The 21,053-nt window shown below is 44.5% G+C and overlaps 1 pseudogene; it reads right to left on the reverse strand.

The window, feature by feature from the left end:
* The window catches only part of LOC137817925 (aldehyde dehydrogenase family 3 member F1-like), a 34,620-nt pseudogene extending 13,778 nt beyond the window's left edge, over positions 1-20,842 (reverse strand).
* Positions 20,843-21,053: the final 211 nt, after the last annotated feature.

Here is a 21,053-nt window from a genome sequence, read left to right on the forward strand (position 1 = left end):
TGGCGTGGATGCGGGGAAGTTCTTGGGTTTCCTTTTAACTGAAAGAGGAATAGAGGCAAATCCTGATAAGTGTGCTGCCATCTTGGCGATGAGGAGCCCGACTACTGTGAAGGAGGTGCAACAGCTTACAGGTCGGATGGCCGCCCTGTCTCGTTTCGTGTAAGCTAGTGGAGAGAAGGGCCATCCGTACTTCCAATGCTTAAGGCGAAACAACAAGTTTATCTGGTCGAAGGAGTGTGAAGAAGCCTTCGTGAAGCTTAAAGAATACCTGGCGAGCCCGCCGGTTTTGTGCAAACCTTTGGTGGGAACCCCTCTCAGTTTGTACTTTGTTGTAACTGAGAGGGCGGTGAGTGCGGTGCTCGCCCAAGATCAAGATCAAATATGAGTTGTAGGAGTTCGACATCAAATATGAGCCCCGAGGACAGATCAAGGGGCAGATTTTCGCTGATTTCATGGTCGAGCTCTCGTCGGAAGCAGCACGAGTTGAGGGGGACGATTTTCGTTGGGTGCTTTCGGTGGACGGATCGTCTAACCAGCAGGGTAGCGGTGCTGGAGTCATTCTCGAAGGGCCCAACGGCGTACTGATAGAACAGTCCTTGAGGTTTGCCTTCAAAGCTAGCAACAATCAAGCAGAATATGAGGCGTTGATCGCCAGAATTTTGTTGGCTAAGGAGATGGGGGCTAGGGTGTTGATGACCAAGAGTGACTCATTGTTAGTCACGGGACAAGTAACGGGCGAGTTCCAGGCCAAGGATCCACAAATGGCGGCTTACTTGGAGTATGTGCAGGAGTTGAAGAGTTCCTTTGTCTCATTTGAAGTAGTGCATGTGCCCAGAGAGCAAAATGCCCGAGATGACTTGCTAGCCAAGCTCGCCAGTTCGGGCAAGGGGGGTAGGCAGAGGACAGTTATCCAAGAAACTCTGAAGACGCCTAGAGCGTTTGTGGCAGGCCACCTGGTTCTTCAGATAAGCAAGTCGACGGAGAAAGCGGCGAGGAGTCACAGGTCCTTGACCCAGGAGACCTTGAGGTCGCCGAGAATAAGAGCATGTCGGGGGGAGAGGGTGAACATGACGCAGGTCTGCGCTACGCATAAGCCAGACAAATGGATAACGCAATACCAGCGCTGCCTGGCCGATGGCCTTATCCCGCTGGATCCGACGGAGGCTAGGAAGATAAAGAAGAACTCCAGCAAGTTCACCATGATCGATGGCGAGCTGTACAGGTTTGGGTTCACACACCCACTCCTAGAATGCGTGCACGGAGAAAATGCACTAGAATTGTACCGTCCCGTATCCGGGCGTTGACAAAGTCAAGGTCAAAGTCAACATCTGGACTCAAAGTCAACATAAGGCGTCGCCTAGGTGAAGAAACGCCAAGTGCCAGCGTCGCCACGAGGAAGCGTCGCCAAGGCAGGGCGTCGCCTAGGTGAAGGCGTCGCCCAACCAGGGCATCGCCACGATTAAATATCATTAAGACAAGGCGATCACAGTGTGGTTCCCCGATACCCATGGGTAGGAAAGACCATGGAGGGAGCGACGCCGTGAGAAGGCCTCAAGTCCCGATAAATCCGGAGTAGTGATAAAGAGAAGATAAAGGTGGCTTCAAGGCCATAGTGGTAGCACCAGTGTAGGGCAGCCTGACTCGTGAAGTACCCCTGTCGCCCCAGAGACGCCTTTGGGACAGATACGACTCAAGAGGAGGGTCACGCCCAGGGTAGCCAGGCGCAGGGTACGAGAGGAAGGCAGATACGCTCTCGAAGTGAGTGACTAGATGATTGGGGGCATGAGTTGGCACCAAGAAAGTCACCCCTTGCGCAGTAGCACTCCCAAGCAGGAGGACTCACACGAAGAAACGTCCCCAGATGGGGTCATGGCGTTGTGAGGCCCTCCACGTGTACGGCAGCCAGGTCAGAATAGAAATACCATTTAGTTAGGTACCAGGTAATTAAAGTCATTTAATACAGTTTCCGTTTCGAGCGTTTAAGGTACTATAAAGGCTCCCAAGCGTTTCAACGTCTTAAATGCGCTACATTTTCTAATTAAACGCGCTAATTAAATGCGCTACGTTTTATGATTAAAAGCGCTTTAAGGCGCTTTAAATGCTAAGGTAGCTTAAATAGCGCTGGGAATGTTGGAAACGGGGTTCGAACTTTTGGCAAATTTTCCAGAAACTCTCTAGTTGCTTGTTCGAGCCTTGAGGTTACGTATAAGGGACTGGGGAAAGATCTTTGCCAGGAGGAGAAAATATACACTAGACACAGTTTCCTTTTTACCACCTTTAGAGTGCTATACGCGGTGCTTCGATACGGAGGTGCATAGTTTTTGGTGTTTCTTGCTGGCTGACTTGAGCGTCGGAGTGCAAACGGCAGCTAGGGCGCCCTTTTTCCCTTCTTTGCAGGAATCCACAGGTAACCAGTGGGAAGGAGTCCCTAGCTGACGGTTGAGGTCGCGCACGAAGGCGTCCCAGGTCAACCGGACGAAACAAGACTTATGGCCGAGCTCCATGAAGGTATATGTGGGAGTCACGTCGGGGGACGAGCTCTGGCTGCAAGAACTCTCCGTGCAGGTTATTACTGGCCAACGATGAGGGAAGACTGCAAGAAGTATGCACAGTGTTGCAAGCAATATCAGCAGCACGCCGATTGGCACAAGGCACCTCCAGAAGAGTTAAAGTCAATTTACAGCCCATGGCCGTTTCATACTTGGGGAATTGACATTCTGGGACCTTTCTCATTGGCGGTCAGACAAATGAAGTACTTGGTGGTGGCGATTGAATACTTCACCAAGTGGATCGAAGCGGAGCCAGTAGCCCAGATCACTGCACACAAGATCGAAATATTTGTATGGAAGAACATCGTGTGCCGGTTTGGTGTGCCTAAGCGCCTGGTGTCGGACAATGGGACTCAGTTTGCAAGTCACCTATTGAAGAAGTTGTGCGAAGAGGTGGGAATACAGCAGGTGTTTGCATCCGTCGAGCACCCACAAACAAATGGCCAAGTGGAGTCTGCCAATCGGGTGTTGCTGAGAGGTTTAAAGAGAAGGCTAGAGAAAGTTAAGGGATCGTGGGCTGAAGAGGTACCCCGCATAGTTTGGGCGTACCATACCACTGAACAGTCAAGAACTCACGAGACCCCGTTTAGTTTGGTTTATGGATGTGATGCAATGATTCCAGTTGAAATTCAGGAGAGCTCGCCAAGATTCCAGAACTTTGTGGCAAGACTCTTGCACTCGAGTCAACCGGCAGGATCACCTCTAAATTTGGTGCTGGAATTTATTCTCATTTGGTGCTTATTTGAGTGGAAATTTGACTTGTGTAAGGTCTAGTCTTCTTGATAGGTGCTGGAATTGGAGAATTAAGTCCTTAATTCTAAGGGGAACAGAGGCAAAGGCAGAATCAAACACTTCTCAAAACACCACAAACACTTGGAGGGCCCAACAAGGAAAGACAACCAAGGAAGTGCCAATAGCAAAAACAAAAAAAGATCAACAAAGGGAGTTTTCTTAATTTTCTTTGCAACTTAACTTGTGTTAATTACTTCCTTAATTACGTGATTAGACGGTGAGTGTGTCTTCAAGGGCTCCAAGTGTCCAAGAAGCCTCACCTAGGGCCGACTAGTGTAGAGTTTTCTAATTAGCAATTGTTAATTGTTTTTAATTGCTTTTCCTTGCCTAATTAGCTACGCTTTGCATGTGTGATTGCCTTGTTTAAGCTTTGTTAATTCGTTTTGCTTGGTTAATTAATTAGCTTACATTGTTTTCTTGCATTAAAATCTGATTTCTCAACTTAATTGTGTTCTTAGTGGGTTACTAAGAAAAAGCTTTGTGATGTGATTCCAATAGCCACATAGAACAAGATTCTTGACACTTTGAGGAATCACCTTGAGCTGGAAAATGTAGAGGCACTTTCTTAGAAGTTGGATCATGGTTCTAAGATCAAGAACTCACCAATAACAAGTACCAAATCCCAAACTCATTTGGATGAACCAAATATTGTCAAATTGAATCAACAAAAGAGAATGAAAAGAAGAGACCGAACAGAATTGAAATAAAAACAAAAGTACCGAACAGAATTAAGAAGCAAATAGAATATAGGTGCTGGAAAATTAAAGGAACCGAAACAAAAACAACTCAAAACTCAAAGCTACATGAACACATTGAAGAAGAAGAAAGGAAGGAGAAGAGAATGCTCATGAAGATGGAGGAATGGTTGGATGATCACGCCACTAGAAGAATGGATGCTCCTAGATGAGTGTGGAAGCCGCCACTTGAGGAAACCATGGTCCTTCAAGATAAGACTAGAGAAGAAGCTCAAAGCTCTCCAAATGCTCACTCCAATTTTGAGTATAGTTTCTTTAGATAAAATTCAAATCTGAAATTTACAAGGAAGGCACCTCTATTTATAGCCTAAGGTGCTGAAAAATGAAAGCTAAACAATTCAAAATTCCCTCCAAAAGCCATCTAGAACCGGCGCTAATTGCCAAGCAAGGAAGGTGTGATCCCTTCCTTCACTTTGGCACCCCCTATTCTACTCCTACACCTATCTACTAATACACCCCCCTAAAGCTCCTATTTAAAAACCTAAAAGATGCTATAACAAAAAGAGGTTTCTAAGGTTTCCCTCTAAGCACCTTCAACTAAAGACACTATAAAAAGAGAAAATAAATGTCCTCTAGCTCCCAAGGCTTTGAACATGCTTCTTGTAATCCTTTGAGGTGGACTTTGACCTCCATGGGCGTCCTCCATTTGTGCCTCCACCTCTTCTTGAGCTTGATGAGTGGCCTCCATGTTCTCTTGGGCTTGATCTCCATCACTTTGTGTGAAGACATTGAGGGATAGTTTTTGGCTAAGGCAAAGGCTTGGTACTTAAGTAGTCCTCTGTGACTCACCTCCCTTACCTGGAAAACTACCTTCTTTGACTTTCCTAAATTTTCTCAAGGTAAAATACTTGTATACACAAAGCTCTAGTCATGTCTTCTTCTTCTCATTCTGCAAAGTCTATTGAAAGTGAAGTAAAATCTATAAAAACTCTTTTGAAAGAAGTTTCACAAGCTGTGCAATTGATTTCATTTAGACAAATGGAGAATGAGAATAAAATTAATGAATTGACTAAAGCACGAGAAGAGAAATCACAAAAATCAAAAAAATCTCAAAAATCTCATACTCATGCATCTAGAAGTAATGAGTCTCTAGGGGAGGGGAGCCTTAGAATCCATGATTACTACCAACCACCCCTTAGAAGAAATAGGCAAAGAGAGGAAGAGAGCCCAAGGGAAGTAAGGGTAGACCTACCCCATTTCTATGGTAAGGAAGATGTAGAGGTTTACCTAGATTGGGAGATGAAAGTAGAGGAACTCTTTGCTTGCCATAGGGTGAGTGAAGAAAGGAAGGTACCCTTAGCAACCCTTAGTTTCCAAAGCAATGCCATGTATTGGTGGACCTCTCTAGAGAGAGACCGACGTCTTCATAGGGAACCTCCCATAGAATATTGGAATGACCTTAGGGGAGCCCTAAGACGTCGCCACATACCTTCCTATTACCGTAGGGAGTTAATGGACAAGCTCCAAAGACTCCAACAAAAGAACATGAGTGTGGAAGAGTATAGGCAGAAAATGGAGCTCTACATGATGAGAGCATCCATTAGAGAGGAAGAAACCACCACCATATCTAGGTTTCTAAGTGGGCTCAACCTTGAGATAAGGGATAGAGTAGAATTTCTACCCTACCAAGACTTGAATGACTTGGTTCAACTTTGCATTAAAGTTGAACAACAAAATTTGCGCAAAACTTCAAGTCAAAGGGTGGGTTCTTACTCCAACTTTTATCCCAAGAGAGACTTTAAAAGGGAGGGTAGCACATCTAGATACGAAATCAAAGAAACTACCAAACCTTTAGTGAAAGATGCCTCCACCCCATCCATCCGTGCTAGGGACACCAAGTGTTTTAAATGTTTTGGAAGAGGGCATGTGCAAGCGCAATGTCCAAACCAAAGGGTTTTGTTCTTAAAAGGAAAAGATGAGTACACGAGTGGTGAGGATGAACCTAGTACACAATAAAAGGGGGAAGGAGAGAGGATAAATCCTTTGGAGAGGGACTTACTGATGATTCAAAGAATCCTCCACAATCAACCTAGTGCATCCATCGAGACACAACGAGAGAACATTTTTCATACTAGATGCAATATTTTAGAAAACATGCTCTCTTATTGTGGATGGTGGATCATGCTGCAACTGCTGTAGCACTAGATTGATTGAGAAACTAAATCTACAAGTAGTTCCTCATCCAAAACCTTACAATTTACAATGGATCAATGAGGATGGAGAACTACGTGTAGACAAACAAGTGGAAATCAAGTTTTCTATAGGTAACTACCAGGACAAAGTTTTATGTGACGTAGTACCTATGGAAGCTTGCCACATCTTATTAGGTAGACCATGACAATTTGATAAGAAAATCTTACATGATGGTCTAACTAACGAGATTTCTTTCATCCACAAGCACAGAAAGTTTGTACTTAGCCCTATACCACATTCCCAAGAGATGAAGAGAAAATAGAAAAAGAGATGAAGAGAAAATAGAAAAAGAGAAAACTTTTGGGAAACAAAAGGCGTGGGAGAAGAATGTTCCTTCCCACAAGGTCATTCAACAAGTCAAGCACATTGAAAATACCCTTGAAAACATGCTTCTTGTTGAACAACCTAGCCTTACCTTTTGTAAAGGAACACTTGCAAGCATGAGCACAAAAGAAGAGTCTTTAAAAGAAGCTTGCATAGATAAAGACTATTTCTCAAATCTGTTAGGATATCCCCAAGAGAATGTCAAGTTATCTATAAGCATCTACAAAAACCAATTTTTGTGTGAAGTAGTGCCTAGAACAACTTGTCATGTCTTATTGAGACAACCATTGCAAAGTGTACAAATTTTCATAAAAAATGGTTGTACCAACGAGACTCTCTTTACACATGAGAGAAAAAGTCTACATGAAGGAGAACTCATGGGTCAAATTAGAGTTGATAAAACTCTAGAGCTTTTAAAAGGAAAACTTTTGTCACCCATGAGAAAAGAGGTTCAAAGACATTACTTTAGGTACAATTCTTGTTTTCAAACTATACCTAAAGCAATGTCTCAAGAACTCTATACTCCTTCACCTTTTGTAAATGATCCTTGGGAAGACACACATTTCATATTAGAACTTCCTAGGACAACAAAAGGTTTTGATTCAATTTTCATGGATAAACTCTTCTCTAAAGAAGTGCTACATCTTCATGGTTTATCCTCAAGCATAGTGTGGGATAGAGCTCCAAATTTCGCAAACCATGATTTGAGGATTCTCTTTGGAAAACTTGCAACTAAGTTGTACACTTTAAATCCTCAAAGCCATGGTCAAAATACATTTAAAAATCTAGCTCTTCCTACCATGCCGAGAATAATCATAAAAGAAAAACACAACTCTAGAGATGAGCATACATACCATAAAGTAGTTCACAAAGCTACTTATATTTCTACTTTTGAGGTCATATGTGGACTAAATCATCTTTCTCCTTTTAAGTTGTTACCATCCTCTATAGGATTTATGCCTAAAGAGAAAGTAACCACAAATGAACATTTTCAAATAAATGAGATGATTATAGAACACATACAACCATCAAGAGAGAAATATTGTGAAAAGTTGCCAAAAACAAAGGAAAAACAAAAATGGCAACTTAGTGAAATAAATTTTCAAACTAACACCTCTGCTTTATTTGATGATTTCCGTAGGTACACGTTTGACCCGGGAGGGCAATCCTAGTTCTCAAAGCAAGAGGCTGCTATCCGAGATCCAGTCTGAAGATCCGAGGATAGATCTTCTCAAGAAGGAGAAGATGATGGACACCATCCTGCCATAACCATCCCCCTAAGAAGGAAAAGCATTGGATTTGAGGACAAATCCTTTTCAAGAGGGAGGGGATGATGGAAGAGGGCCAAGCACAACCTTTCATGAAAGGCAAGAACCAAGTCAAGAACGTCCAAGACCAAGCTAGGGGCGTCTAGGCCAAGAAGACCAAGCTAGGAAGTGTCTAGGACAAGAAGACCAAGCTAGGAGCGTCTAGGACAAGAAGACTTGGATCAAGCTTTGAATGGGAGAGTGGCTTTCTAGCACAAATTCCGTGAAGGCCCAACAAGTGTAGTTTAGCTTTAATTGGGGTGTAAATAGCATAGCCATGTGGACAAATGTTTATTTTTCTGCACATTAGAATTAAGGAGGAGTTAACCTTGATTAGCAAAGGTTTCTAGAAGCCTTCACTAATCAAGGGACGGTTTTGGTAGCCATGTGAACCCATGTGCACCCATGTGCTCCATGTGCCCATGTGCCTCACATTTACATTTCATTTTGCTCACATTTCATGTGGAATTAGCTTAGGATTTACGGCTTCCTTAGCCTATAAAAGGAGATGCCTAGCTCTTGTATTTTCAAGATTAATGAGAGTAAAAGTTATGCTGCCAACATTGTGCCATACTTTGCTTCTACCTAGTTTCTAGGATCTAATCTTCACCTTCATCACCTACCATAGGGCTGGCCGAACCTCCCTACTTCCATACACATCATGCACCTTCAAGATCACCATAGCTCCTAGGAGGATCTTCCACATTTACATCCATGGCTTATGCACCATTTTACACATGATTCCGAGAAGAGCTCCATGAATTTGCCATCAATCTGGGACCTTGATCAAGGTAATTAGATATTTTATATCCTTGCATCTATTAAGGTTGACTTAGATTTTTTAAAAAAATACTTAACTCTATTGAATAAAGAAAAAGAAAGAGACAATAAGCAAATCAATACATGTAGAATTGCATCGTTGAAAACAAGACTTCCACATGATGTTTCAGATACCAATTTTCACAACAGAGTTTGGTTTTTCGTGACGGCATAAATTGCTAATGGTTTCGTCCTCGAGCTTATGAACTCGACAGTGCATTCAATCTTCTCCAGCTGCTAAAAGCCCAGAAAATACTAATAAAATTTACTTGCCGAATTTCAGGACTATTAATCTGGAAGTAGGAAAAATATATGCACCATACAGTGATGATTGGAAGTACTAGACCAAATATTTCACCAACCATGATTGTTGAATCAAGTGGGGGATCCTACAATATTGTGGGTTCAATAAATGTGCACAAAATTGGTTAGGTGAAAATGATGCGAAAGAAAAGTGGTCTATCCTATTGTGCAAAATTGAAAATGAAGTTCACAGTATCACATGCTACATATGGAAAAACATAGAAGCAGCAACAACTAAGAAAGGAGAGTACTACTTCCGAGTCATTGTTGTTCATTGAACCACCATAAACCACTTGCTCTGTGACCCTTGGATCAGTGAGAAAATTCTTTGTTTCCGCCGGTTGACCGGATGCGTCTTTGTGCGTGGCTTGTCCTCGCGAGCTGGGGCACCTTCGTTCTGCTCCGTCTGTGAGTACCTGAAAAGAAGTGGACAAAGGGGCGCCCTCGCGGCCATTTGCACTCCGACGATCAAGTCAGCAAGCGAGAAACATCAAAGGTGACACACCTCCGTATCGGAACACCGTGAATGGATGCTCTGAAGGTGGTCAAATAACTGGATAACTGAATAACTAGTTCTTTCTTCCCTAATTGACTGTGCGTACAGTGGGTGCGCGAGCAAAACAACTAGGGTTTGTGTGTAAAACTTGCGAGAATTAGGTCCCAAACTTCGATCCCCATCTCAAATGTCTAAAACTCCTTTTAAACACCTCAAACATTTAAAGCGTCTTAAAGCACATTTGAAGCGTATAAAAACGTTCATCGCATTTAAAATGTTTAAAGCATTTAAAGCATTTAAAGTGCTTTAAAGCGTTCGAAACGTAAACTTAATTAATGCGTACCTTAGCAAACTTTCAGGGAAACTGATATCCCTTGATGTTTCAATGATTTATGCTGTGTTCTTCTGACTTGATCACTACTCTTCGCGGAGGGCCTTATAGCATCGTAGCCCAACTTAGGGATAATTCATCGTGTAAATCCTCCTTCTTGGAGTGCATCTGCGCAAGGGGTGACTTTCTGGGTGCCAACTCATGCGCCCCAACCTCTAGTCACTCGCCCTGGGAGTGTATCTACCTTTCTCTCGCACCATGCACCTGGTTCTCCCCTGGGCGTGGCCCTCTCATGGGTCGTATCTGTCCCAGGGTCTCCCAGCGGTGGCATGGGTACTTCACGAGTCAGGTTACCCCCTACTGGTACTAGAACTATGGACTTGAAGCCACCTTCCTCTTCTCTTTATTACTGTTATGAGGTACTGAGGCCTCTCACGATGTCGCCCCCTCCACGGTCTCTCCTTTCCATGGGTATCGGGGGGTGGCACCGTCGATGCCTTAACCTTGGCGATGCCTACACCAGGCGACACCTTATCTTGGCGAAGTCTCATCTTGGCGATGCCTTCAGCGGTGAACCCGTTGACTTTTTTCCCTTGGGCCCCCTTGAGGGGTCCTAACATATGTTGACTTTGACTTTGACTTTGGTCAACGTCCGGGGACGGGACGGTACACAAGCCCCCAGTCTTGAGCTGACACTTTTTTCAGCAAAAAGACTAAGGCCTCGCCCTCGCATCCACGTGGCATTCCTGCACGTGACATTCCCTTGATCAGTTGACGTGATGTTCTCTAAGCGTCTGACGCGACATTCTCTGTGCTGAGGATGTGACGTTTTAAGTTATGCTTTAATCTCTTGACATGTGGCTCAATCGCACGGCCATCACTTAGCGCCTCTCGCGCTTCTCAAGTTAACGTTACATCTTTCAAAAATGCGCGCTCCAAACCATTGTTTCATTCACTCTTCGCATTCTCTCTACTGTTCATCTTCCCCAACTTTCTCTGCAACCTTCGCTCTCTTTCGCGCTTTCGATCTTCGAATACCCAGATACTAAAAAAGGTATGATTTTTCTCCTTCAATGGCTCTCCCTTTAACTTTCGTATTGATATAACTGCCTGGGCCTGTTTATTTTTCCTGCATTTCTTGTATCCTTCTCCTTTCCTCCACATCTCCTCATTCTTTCCTCTTTTTTGGATTTCTCATGTGGTTAGGGTTTCTCTTCCCCTTTCTGCCTTAACCTCATTCGCTAAACCCTTCCTCTTCTTCATTCTTCAGCTCTTCTCATCAAACTATGGCACGTACAAAAATGACGTCCAACCCTCCACCCCCAAAAATCAACTATAAGGCCCTTTACCCTTGGGCTCCCGACGAGCTGCTCGATGAGTACTCGAAGTCTCCACAAAGGCCTGGAGGGATCACGTAGGAGAGTCGAGCACCTACGACCATCGCGCCTTCGCGAAAAGGCACGACGAAGACATAGCAGTGCTCCCTTGTACCCTAGGGGAGCCTGTATGTGGGGACGAACGGGCCAACAACGGAGTCCCCTTCTTTTACTTCTACCAGGTGGTCTTCAAACGCATAGGGATGCGCCTACCTTTCCCTAGATTCGAAAGAGAACTTCTGACCGAAATCAATGTCGCCACAGCCTAGCTACACCCTAACGGCTGGGCCTTCGTCAAAGCATTCGACATTTTGTGCGGGTTCTTCAGCCATGCCCCCTCCGCCGACATCTTTCTCCATTTCTTCGATGTGAAGAAACAGGGGAAGAGCCTCTGGGTAAGCCTTAGCGACATATCTGGAAGGGTCCTCCTGACCTTATTCCAACATTCCTTCAAGGGGTGGAAGGGCAAATTCTTCAAAGTTTGCTGTTCTGACTTCGATCCCTCCGCCCTCGACGGCTTCCCCTTGTACTGGGTGAAGGAGGTGAAGCACACGAAGCCTAAGTCCCTTGATCAGCTGCCCTCGACTGATCGAGAGGCTTGCCAAATTTTGGCCAGCGTGGGGGCGTTCAACACCTCCACCTTGATAAGCCTTGAATACAACGTCGAGGCCCTGGCGAAATATAGAAGTATGAGAGCCTCCCTCACAGCCTTCTATTCACTGCCCTTGCTTGTTCTTGTTTTGTGTATGACTTATCTGCTTTCCTTGTATGGTGCTTAACGTGTGCTTAACCCCTACTGCATTTATCTTCTTGGTGCAGGTTAAAAGATGGACAAGCAACGAAGGTTGAGGCTTGCTCAAATTCTGAAATCTAAGGGCGGGGCTTCCTCACATGGGGTTGGAGATTCCACACCTCCAACCTCTGCGACCGCCCCTACTTCTCCCAATTCTTGCCCTCAACACCTTCCAACGCCATCGACCCCACCAACACAACCTCCAAACTCACCCCCTCCCATCGCGGCCATGCCCCTTGTGCTGGTCGAAACTGCTACTTCGTCAGCCCCCCTTGACAAAGGGAAAAGGGTAGTGGTGGTGCCCTCCGAAGACGATGAAGACTCCGCTGAGGGGCAAGTCTTCAAGCGACAAAGGACAAACCAGCATGCCCCTTAGACTACTACCTCTGCCACTTCCTCTTCACATGGGGCCGAATCTCTTAGGGAGAACCCTCCAAGTGCCCACTCACCCCCTCAAGCAATGGCCTTGGAGGGTGGGACGGAGCCCGAGCCCACTTTTGTTCCACCACCTGCCCCAAAACTCCCCCTCCCAATGCAAGATTCGCTGAAGGGTTTCCTGGGTAGGATGTCCCCGCGCGGCCAAGCTTAAGGGCCCCAGAAGGAAAACATTTACTATTACATGGGCACCTTCATGTCTTGTGCCCACTCTTGGCATGCGCAGGGCAGGGCTAAAGCTGTTGAAGCCTCTACTTTCCAAACGCTGGAGAAAGAGCTCGCCTCTCTAAAGGAGGAGAAGGAGAGGTTGCCCACTCACTGGCGGCGTCAAGAGGATGCCTACAAGACTTCTCTGAGGGTGTCGCAGAAGGCGAAGGAGGAGGCCAATAAGCGGCTACATGAGGTGTCACAAGCCCATGCTGAACTCCTTAATCAGGTGGTGCCCCTCAGAGTAAAGGTCGCTGATCTGGAAGCAGAGGCGGAGACCTCAAAGGCGCAGCAAAAGAAACTCGAGGACCGGTGTGTGGATCGGGAGCAGACACTAGGGAAAGCTGAGGTCGCACTCGAGGACAAAACTAGTGAATGCTCCCTGCTAGCCGCCGAGAACGCCACCCTCCGAGCCAAAGTCCAAGAGTTGATGGCTGCTTTGGCCTCCAAAGAACAAGAGATGACCACTCAGGCTGCAAACTTCAAGGCTGCTGAGGAAAAGCTGGTCGAAGAGGCTGCCACTGCGTTCGCCGATAGGTTCGCAGAGGCTCTTGTCCAAGCGGCCTGTGCAAACCCTGGTATCGACGTTTCTGGGTGCAGCCCTCTGAACGAAGTGGTTGACGGCAAAGTAGTGCCCCTGGAGGCCCCTGAAGAATAGCCTTTACTTTGCTCTTCGACAAAACATTTGACGTGTATATAATTGCCTTTTGCTTAATTTGTAACTGTCATGAACTTTATCTGTAATTACAACTCTTGATTTTTGTTTAAATGCCTATTCAAACTTTGTCTTTGCCTTCTCGTGAGTCTTTTAGCTTCTCTTACTCTCCTATCTTTGGTAACTCGTGCTTCCATCCTTCTTCCTCTCCTTGCTCGTCGGTTTTTACTTGCTTTCTGAACTCGTAAAAGTTTTCAACTTGCTTTGTACTTACTTGTTTTGAGCCCTCTAACACTCACTGCCAAAGGCATTGCTAGCTTTTCCATCACTTCAAGATGGAAAAAAGGGGGTCTCATCTCTTCTCTGGCCTCGACATCACTCAAAGGCGAAGGAGGACTTGATCTCTTCTATGGCCTCGACATCGTTCGAGGGCGTGGAGGTCTTATCTTACCTGTACTGTGTGTCCACGCTCGAGGAGAGACCTGCTTTGGGTGTCCCCAGCGTGTTAAAACACCTGGGACAGAAGTCGCGCTTTAGCGCCCACGCCTATGAAGAGGCCTATACAACAACGCCGTGTCATCCATGGGATGTCTAAAACACCAAGGCAACTTAGCCCTTATCTCTTCGCGCTTGGTGCCCACGCCTGAGGAGAGGCCTGCTACAGCGGCGCCGTATCGTCCTTAGGATGTCTGAAAACACCAAGGCGACTTGGTTCTCCACTGCTCCAAAACTTTCGGTTGTCTAATGCCCACGCTCGAAGGAAACGCCCCCCGCCACTTCCTTGCGAGGTATCTAAACATCAGACACCGGGGCTAGCTATTCATACCTGAGGAGGGGGCGTCCCGAAGGAACCCCTTAACCCCTGCTCAGGGACTAGGCACCCGGATTTCAACTCATATCTAACATCTGACACCAGGGCTAGCTATTCATACCTGAGGAGGGGGCGTTCCGAAGGAATCCCTTAACCCCTGCTCAAGGACTAGGCGCCCAGATTTCAACTCATATCTAACATCTGACACCGGGGCTAGCTATTCATACCTGAGGAGGGGGTGTCCCGAAGGAATCCCTTAACCCCTGCTCAAGGACTAGGCCCCCGGATTTCAATCTCATATCTAACATCTGACACCGGGGCTAGCTATTCATACCTGAGGAGGGGGCGTCCCGAAGGAATCCCTTAACCCCTGCTCAAGGACTAGGCGCCCGGATTTCAATCTTATATCTAACATCTGACACCGGGGCTAGCTATTCATACCTGAGGAGGGGGCGTCCCGAAGGAATCCCTTAACCCCTGCTCAAGGACTAGGCCCCGGATTTCAACTTATACTGAGCGTACTTGTCGTCTTGTTCTATGGGTACGAGCATACGCACCAGGTACTTGCTCTGAATTTGACGTTCGCCCCCTTATCTGGTGATGCCCCATCTTGGCGATGCCTCATCCTGGCGACGCCTCATCTTGGCGACGCCTCAACCTGGCGACGCCTCATCCTGGCGACGCCTCCTCTTGGCGACGCCTGCGCCTGGCGATGCCTTAATTTTTTTACTTGAGTTTCTTTAATCTTTGCTCTTACATCGTGTTGGAGTAAAAAATTGAACAAAGCTTTACTTGAACTTTCTTTTTTACTTGAACCTCATTAAAAAACCCCCGAGAGGGAAAAAGAGCGTCCCCTTTACAACTATGTATTTCATACTGACTTGTAACTAAAGAGAGCTCTACACTACGTGCGCTTCCTTAGGCATCGCCGTTTGTACTAGAGGGGCGTTCCCATACCCTAAACACCCCCTTCTTCGTCTTTAAGCTATTCTCATAGCATCTTCAGGCTTCTTCTTGATCAGACTTGATCACAATCACCTTGCCGCTCAGATCTGGCAACTTCATCTTCATATGGCGAGGGGAGGACACTGCCCTTAGCCTATTCAGTGCTGGTCTGCCCAACAAGATGTTGTAGGCTAAATTGGCGTTTACGACTAAATACCGAATGCTCTCGGTACGTGACGCCGCACCATCGGTAAACGTTGTCCTCAGTTCTAGATAGCCACGTACCTCAATTGGGTTGTCTGCGAATCCATACAGGCATCCGGTGTAGGGTCTCAATAAATCAGGGGATAACTGTAGCTTGTTGTAGGTCGACCAAAACATGACATCGACGGAACTGCCCTGGTCGACGAGAACCCTATGTACTTTCCTTCCAGCTGTGACGACCGAAATGACCACGGGGTCATTGTCATGTGGGACGACATCCCGTAGGTCAACCCTTGTGTAAACGAGGTCTGACTCCCATGGGTCATTCGAAAATTCCTCGACGCCCAAACTCACTGACCTCACATATCTCTTATGCTGGGAGGCAGTGGGCCCTCCTCTAGAAAAGCCACCATAAATGGTGTGCACTTCTCCATGGATCGGTATCTCGTGTGCTTGATTCTCCGCAGGCACTGTTAGGGCTGTGGTCTCAGTAGACCCAGCAAGGTAGTCTTTTAGGAACCCGTTCTTCACGAGCTCATCCAACTGATAGCCCAGCGCCAAGCAGTTGTTGATATGGTGCCCAAACGCCTCATGGAACTCCCACCACGACTCTTTGTGAGGTCCCAACACCTTATCATACTTCGCTGGTGGCTTCAGCCTGTCAGCTATGTTAGGCACAACAATGAGGTCTTTTAGCTCCACCACAAAATTGTGCCTCAGCGGTCTATTCCCTTCCCTTGCTGGCTTGTTCCCTTCCACTCGACCCCTAGGCTGGGGCCTCCTTACCTCGTAGGGGCGCTTCCTTTCCTGATCTCTCCTCCCCGTCGTGGCCTCGTTGACCCTAACGGGTTGCGCACGTGTATGTGCTCTCGGGCGTGTGGGCGCGACAGTTGTGCGCTTCTCGTATACCTCACCCTCAGAGGCAATGTGTTCTACCGCACAACGCCTTATTTCAGCAAAAGTCTTGGGGCGGTTGCAGATGATCGACTCGCAGAAAGGCCCTAGGCACACCCCCTTTCTGAACGCATACACGATCATTGGCTCTTCTGTGGTGCCAACCTTCACCACCTGCGCCCCAAAACGGTTTATGTACTCCTTCAACGTCTCACCTTGATATTGCTTCACGTCAAACAGGTCGTACGAAATAGGCGGTGGAGCCCTGTTGGCTAGATACTGCTCTTTGAACAACTGCGAAAGCTGTGCGAAAGACGTGATATGGCCTTCTGGGAGGCTGATGAACCAGTCCATGGCCATCCCTGTCAAGGTGCTCATGAAGAGCTTGCACCTTACGGCATCGGAGCCGCCAACCAGTATCATTTGCGTTTGGAACGCAGTGAGATGCGCCTCAGGGTCCTCCATCCCTGTGAACGTCACCTTGGGCCCTGTGAATGTGTTGGGGATCACCGTCTCTAGAATCGTCTGTGAGAACGGCGTCGAGAATTCTCCCTGTGGAGTGACAAGCTCAGGCTCGTCTATGTCGCGCCATCCGCGGCGCAGCTCCTCATTTGTGCGGTGGAGCTCTTCATTTCTCGTCTGAGATGCCGCGAGCTCCGCTTGCATGCGCTCTTGCTCCACTTTTGACGCTGCCATTGCTTCTTGCAATCCCTGCATCATACCCATGAGCTGCTGCATGGTCATCTCTTCACTTCTAGTGCGTGCGGGTCTCATTTTCGCGGTTTATGGAAATCTTCCCGACTGTCGTGCAACTTGAGAATTGGAACTGGTGAACTGTACTTGTTGTGGGACTAATGTTTTAAATCGGCCCCACGGTGGGCGCCAAATGTTCTTGCCGGTTGACCGGATGAGTTTTTGTGCGTGGCTTGTCCTCGCGAGCTCGGGCACCTTCGTTCTGCTCTGTCTGTGAGTACCTGAAAAGAAGTGGACAAAGGGGCGCCCTCGCGGCCGTTTGCACTCCGACGATCAAGTCAGCAAGCGAGAAACATCAAAGGTGATCGGAACACCGTGAATGGATTCTCTGAAGGTGGTCAAATAACTGGATAATTGAATAACTAGTGCTTTCTTCCCTAATTGCCTGTGTGTACAGTGGGTGCGCAAGCAAAACAACTAGGGTTTGTGTGTGTAAAACTTGAGAGAATTAGGTCCCAAATTTCGATCCCCGTCTCAAATGTCTAAAACTCCTTTTAAACACCTCCAACATTTAAAGCGTCTTAAAGAACATTTGAAGCGTATAAAACGTTCATCGTGTTTAAAACGTTTAAAGCATTTAAAGCATTTAAAGTGCTTTAAAGCGTTCGAAACGTAAACTTAATTAATGCGTACCTTAGCAAAATTTCAGGGAAACTTATATACCTTGATGTTTCAATGCTTTCTACTATGTGTTCTTCTTACTTGATCGCTACTCTTCACGGAGGGTCTTACAGCATCGTAGCCCAACTTAGGGATAATCCATCGTGTAAGTCCTCCTTCTTGGAGTGCATCTGCGCAAGGGGTGACTTTCTGGGTGCCAACTCATGCGCCCCAACCTCTAGTCACTCGCCTTGGGAGTGTATCTACCTTTCTCTCGCACCATGCATGTGGTTCTCCCATGGGCGTGGCCCTCTCATGGGTCGTATCTGTCCCAGGGTCTCCCAGCGGTGGCATGGGTACTTCACGAGTCAGGTTACCCCCTACTGGTACTAGAACTACGGCCTTGAAGCCACCTTCCTCTTCTCTTTATTACTGTTCTGAGGTACTGAGGCCTCTCACGGTGTCGCCCCCTCCACAGTCTTTCCTTCCCATGGGTATCGGGGGGTGGCACCGTCGATGCCTTAACCTTGGCGACGCCTACACTAGGCGACACCTCATCTGGGCGACGCTTCACCTAGGCGACGCCTACACCTAGCGACGCCTCACCTTGGCGACACCTCACCTTGGCGACGCCTTCAGCGGTCAACCTGTTGACTTTCTTCCCTTGGGCCCCCTTGAGGAGTCCTAACATATGTTGACTTTAACTTTGGTCAACGCCTGGGGACGGGACGGTACATTCTTAAATCTCATGAAATGTTTGTCATTAACTAGCCTTGCAGCAGTGGTGGACTCTTTTGGATTTTCTCCAAACATTTTTATAATTCAAGCCTTCATTAATCTCACCTAAAGATAGTAAGTAGACATGCTTCAAAATCAGAACAAGAGGTCGACAATTCTTTCGGACTTCTAACCAATGTAGAACTGAAACTTATATATATAATCTTTACATCCTACAATTCTTAATGTAAGCAATAAAAATTATGAATATTCAAAAGTCGTGTAATTACGTAAAAGAATCAAGTGATTTTTAAAAGAACTCACATGATCAATTTTAATTTTGATGATAAAATATATTACTTATATATATTTATTCAAAATTTCAATTATATTATGCATTAATGATTTTATGCTTTTAGAGGAATCAAAAACGTAGAAAAGCTCCTCAAAACTAATGAAATCTCATGAATAAAGACGGAGGCCTAAAAGAAAGAGAGAATGGAAGTGAGAAATCCATGAGATGATAATAAATAAACGCCCTGTCTTAATAACATAACATAGGAGTCTTTAAAATTATATTCCTTCAAGCAATTATAAGTTTTTATTGACAATTTGATTAAATACAAGGTTCATAACCTTCAAAATCCAAGTCATATTTATCATTTTCACTACACTACAGTTTCAACAAACAAGCTCTAACATCTCTATTGAGAGGCCTTTTCGGAATAAACACACAACACCGTTCACTACAAGAAAACAAACAATTAGCTTCCAAATACTTGCATGGGCCAACTACGGACACTAATATCGTCGGACAAAAATGGCACAAAACCCACCCAAAATGGCATTCAACGCAAAACGGACGCACTTATGCATTTAATTTTTTTTTTTTAAAATCCAGTTTGCGTCGGCCACGGTCCATGCATGTTTATATTTTAGAATTTTAAAATTATTTGTTTAAATTTATTTAATGTATAACATTATAAGAAATATTTTAATATTTAATTTTTTATTGTGTTTATTTTAAAATTATTTTTTTAATATTATAATAAATTATTTAATTTATAAATTTGTAATATAAATTATTTAAATTAAATTAAGTAAGTGTTTGATTTAAAATTAATTGAGTAAAATAAAAGATGTATTTAAATTATTTAGATGTTATATAAAATATTTTATTATTTTAAAGTTAATTTATTTGATTTATATATTGTCATATATAAATTAAACAATATCGATTATTATTATTTATATATTTTAAAATAACTTTTTGTTGTATAAATGAAATGAATTATTTTTGTTGTATAAATTGAATTTAATTGTTTTGTATAAATTAAAGAATTTCTTTTTATAAATTATATACAGTTGTTTATACATTAAATTTATTTATTTGTTGTATAAATTTAAAATAAAATGAATTAATTTTTGAAAGTTTTAATATAATTTTTATTAAATTATATTTAAGTTACTTATTTAAGAAAATTTTCATGTGCCCCACATTAATAATATTAATAATAAGTATAATAAAAATTATAATATGACAAAAGAACTTGTGTGTTGTAGTGGTTAAAGCTTCTTTGGTCACTCGAGGACTTGGGTTTGAGTCTTGCCCACTGCAGTTTGTGTCTAACATTAATAATAGATATTATATATAATTGTAGATAATAATAAGAAATAAATAAAAAAGATGAAAATAATAATTAAAAAATTAAAAATAAAATTTGTTGCATTACATACGAAAATTTATTTTTTCACCCGTTTATGCGTCGACCTTGGCCCACGCATAAGCCGACGCATATGCGTCCATTTTTGACCCACGCTAAATCCTTGTTTTCTTGTAGTGGTTGTTTTAGTGCTATCAACCTTTGGTTTGGTGCAACAACCCACACGATTATGCATTGCCATTTAAAATTGTTTATGATCAATCTTAAGAATCAATGTGAAGATTGTGAACAGAAAATATTACTTTTATTTTATTGTTACTTTTCAAATGATAATACAATCTCTCTAAATAGTCTTAAAATAGACTTATCAAATTCTACGTTCTCTTTCATAAAAGTTATACTATATATTAGATATTTTTAGATATTATTTGATATTATAGATATTGTTAGATATCTCATATTTATGTAATGGGCTTAGCCCATATGTTTCTTTTCCTATATAAACATAACCCTATGTGTTCAATATACACAAGGGATTTACCCTATTCTTTCTTTTCCTTTAATATGGTATCTAGAGCATAAGGTTAGGGTTCAGGGTTTAGGGTTCAGTTTTTATTGGTGAACCCACACTATTCACTGGAATTTTCTAGCCACCGCCCCACTGTCTCGCTGGAGCTACCATTACCTCGTCGGAGCAGCCGTCGGACCCTCGCCGGAATCTCGTCGGAGTCGTCGCCGGAATCTCGTCGGAGCCCTCGCTGGAGATGCTGTCAGAATCGCTGCCGGAGCCTTCATCTTTTTTGCTGCCGCCAATTAACCGGTGACTGGATTGGTCCTTATCTTCTATGGCTTCTTCCGCTTTCGCTGCCACTATGGCTTCTTCCGTTGCCGCTACCATTGTGGCTTCTTCCGCAGTCATTATGCTGAATTCATCTATTTATACTAATTACGTCAATGTTCATCTTTCCATTGACAAATTGGATGGAACTAATTATGACACTTGGGCATCAGATATTAAATTATGGCTTAAGAGTCAAGGTTATGTTGATCATCTTACTCATCCTACTCTTGCTCAAAATGAGGTTTTCCGTTGGTTGAAAATTTATGCTCAATTATGCATTGTTATCAAA

This window comes from Phaseolus vulgaris, chromosome 10 (assembly GCF_051622355.1).
Source record: "Phaseolus vulgaris cultivar YP4 chromosome 10, ASM5162235v1, whole genome shotgun sequence".
Lineage (NCBI taxonomy): Eukaryota > Viridiplantae > Streptophyta > Magnoliopsida > Fabales > Fabaceae > Phaseolus > Phaseolus vulgaris.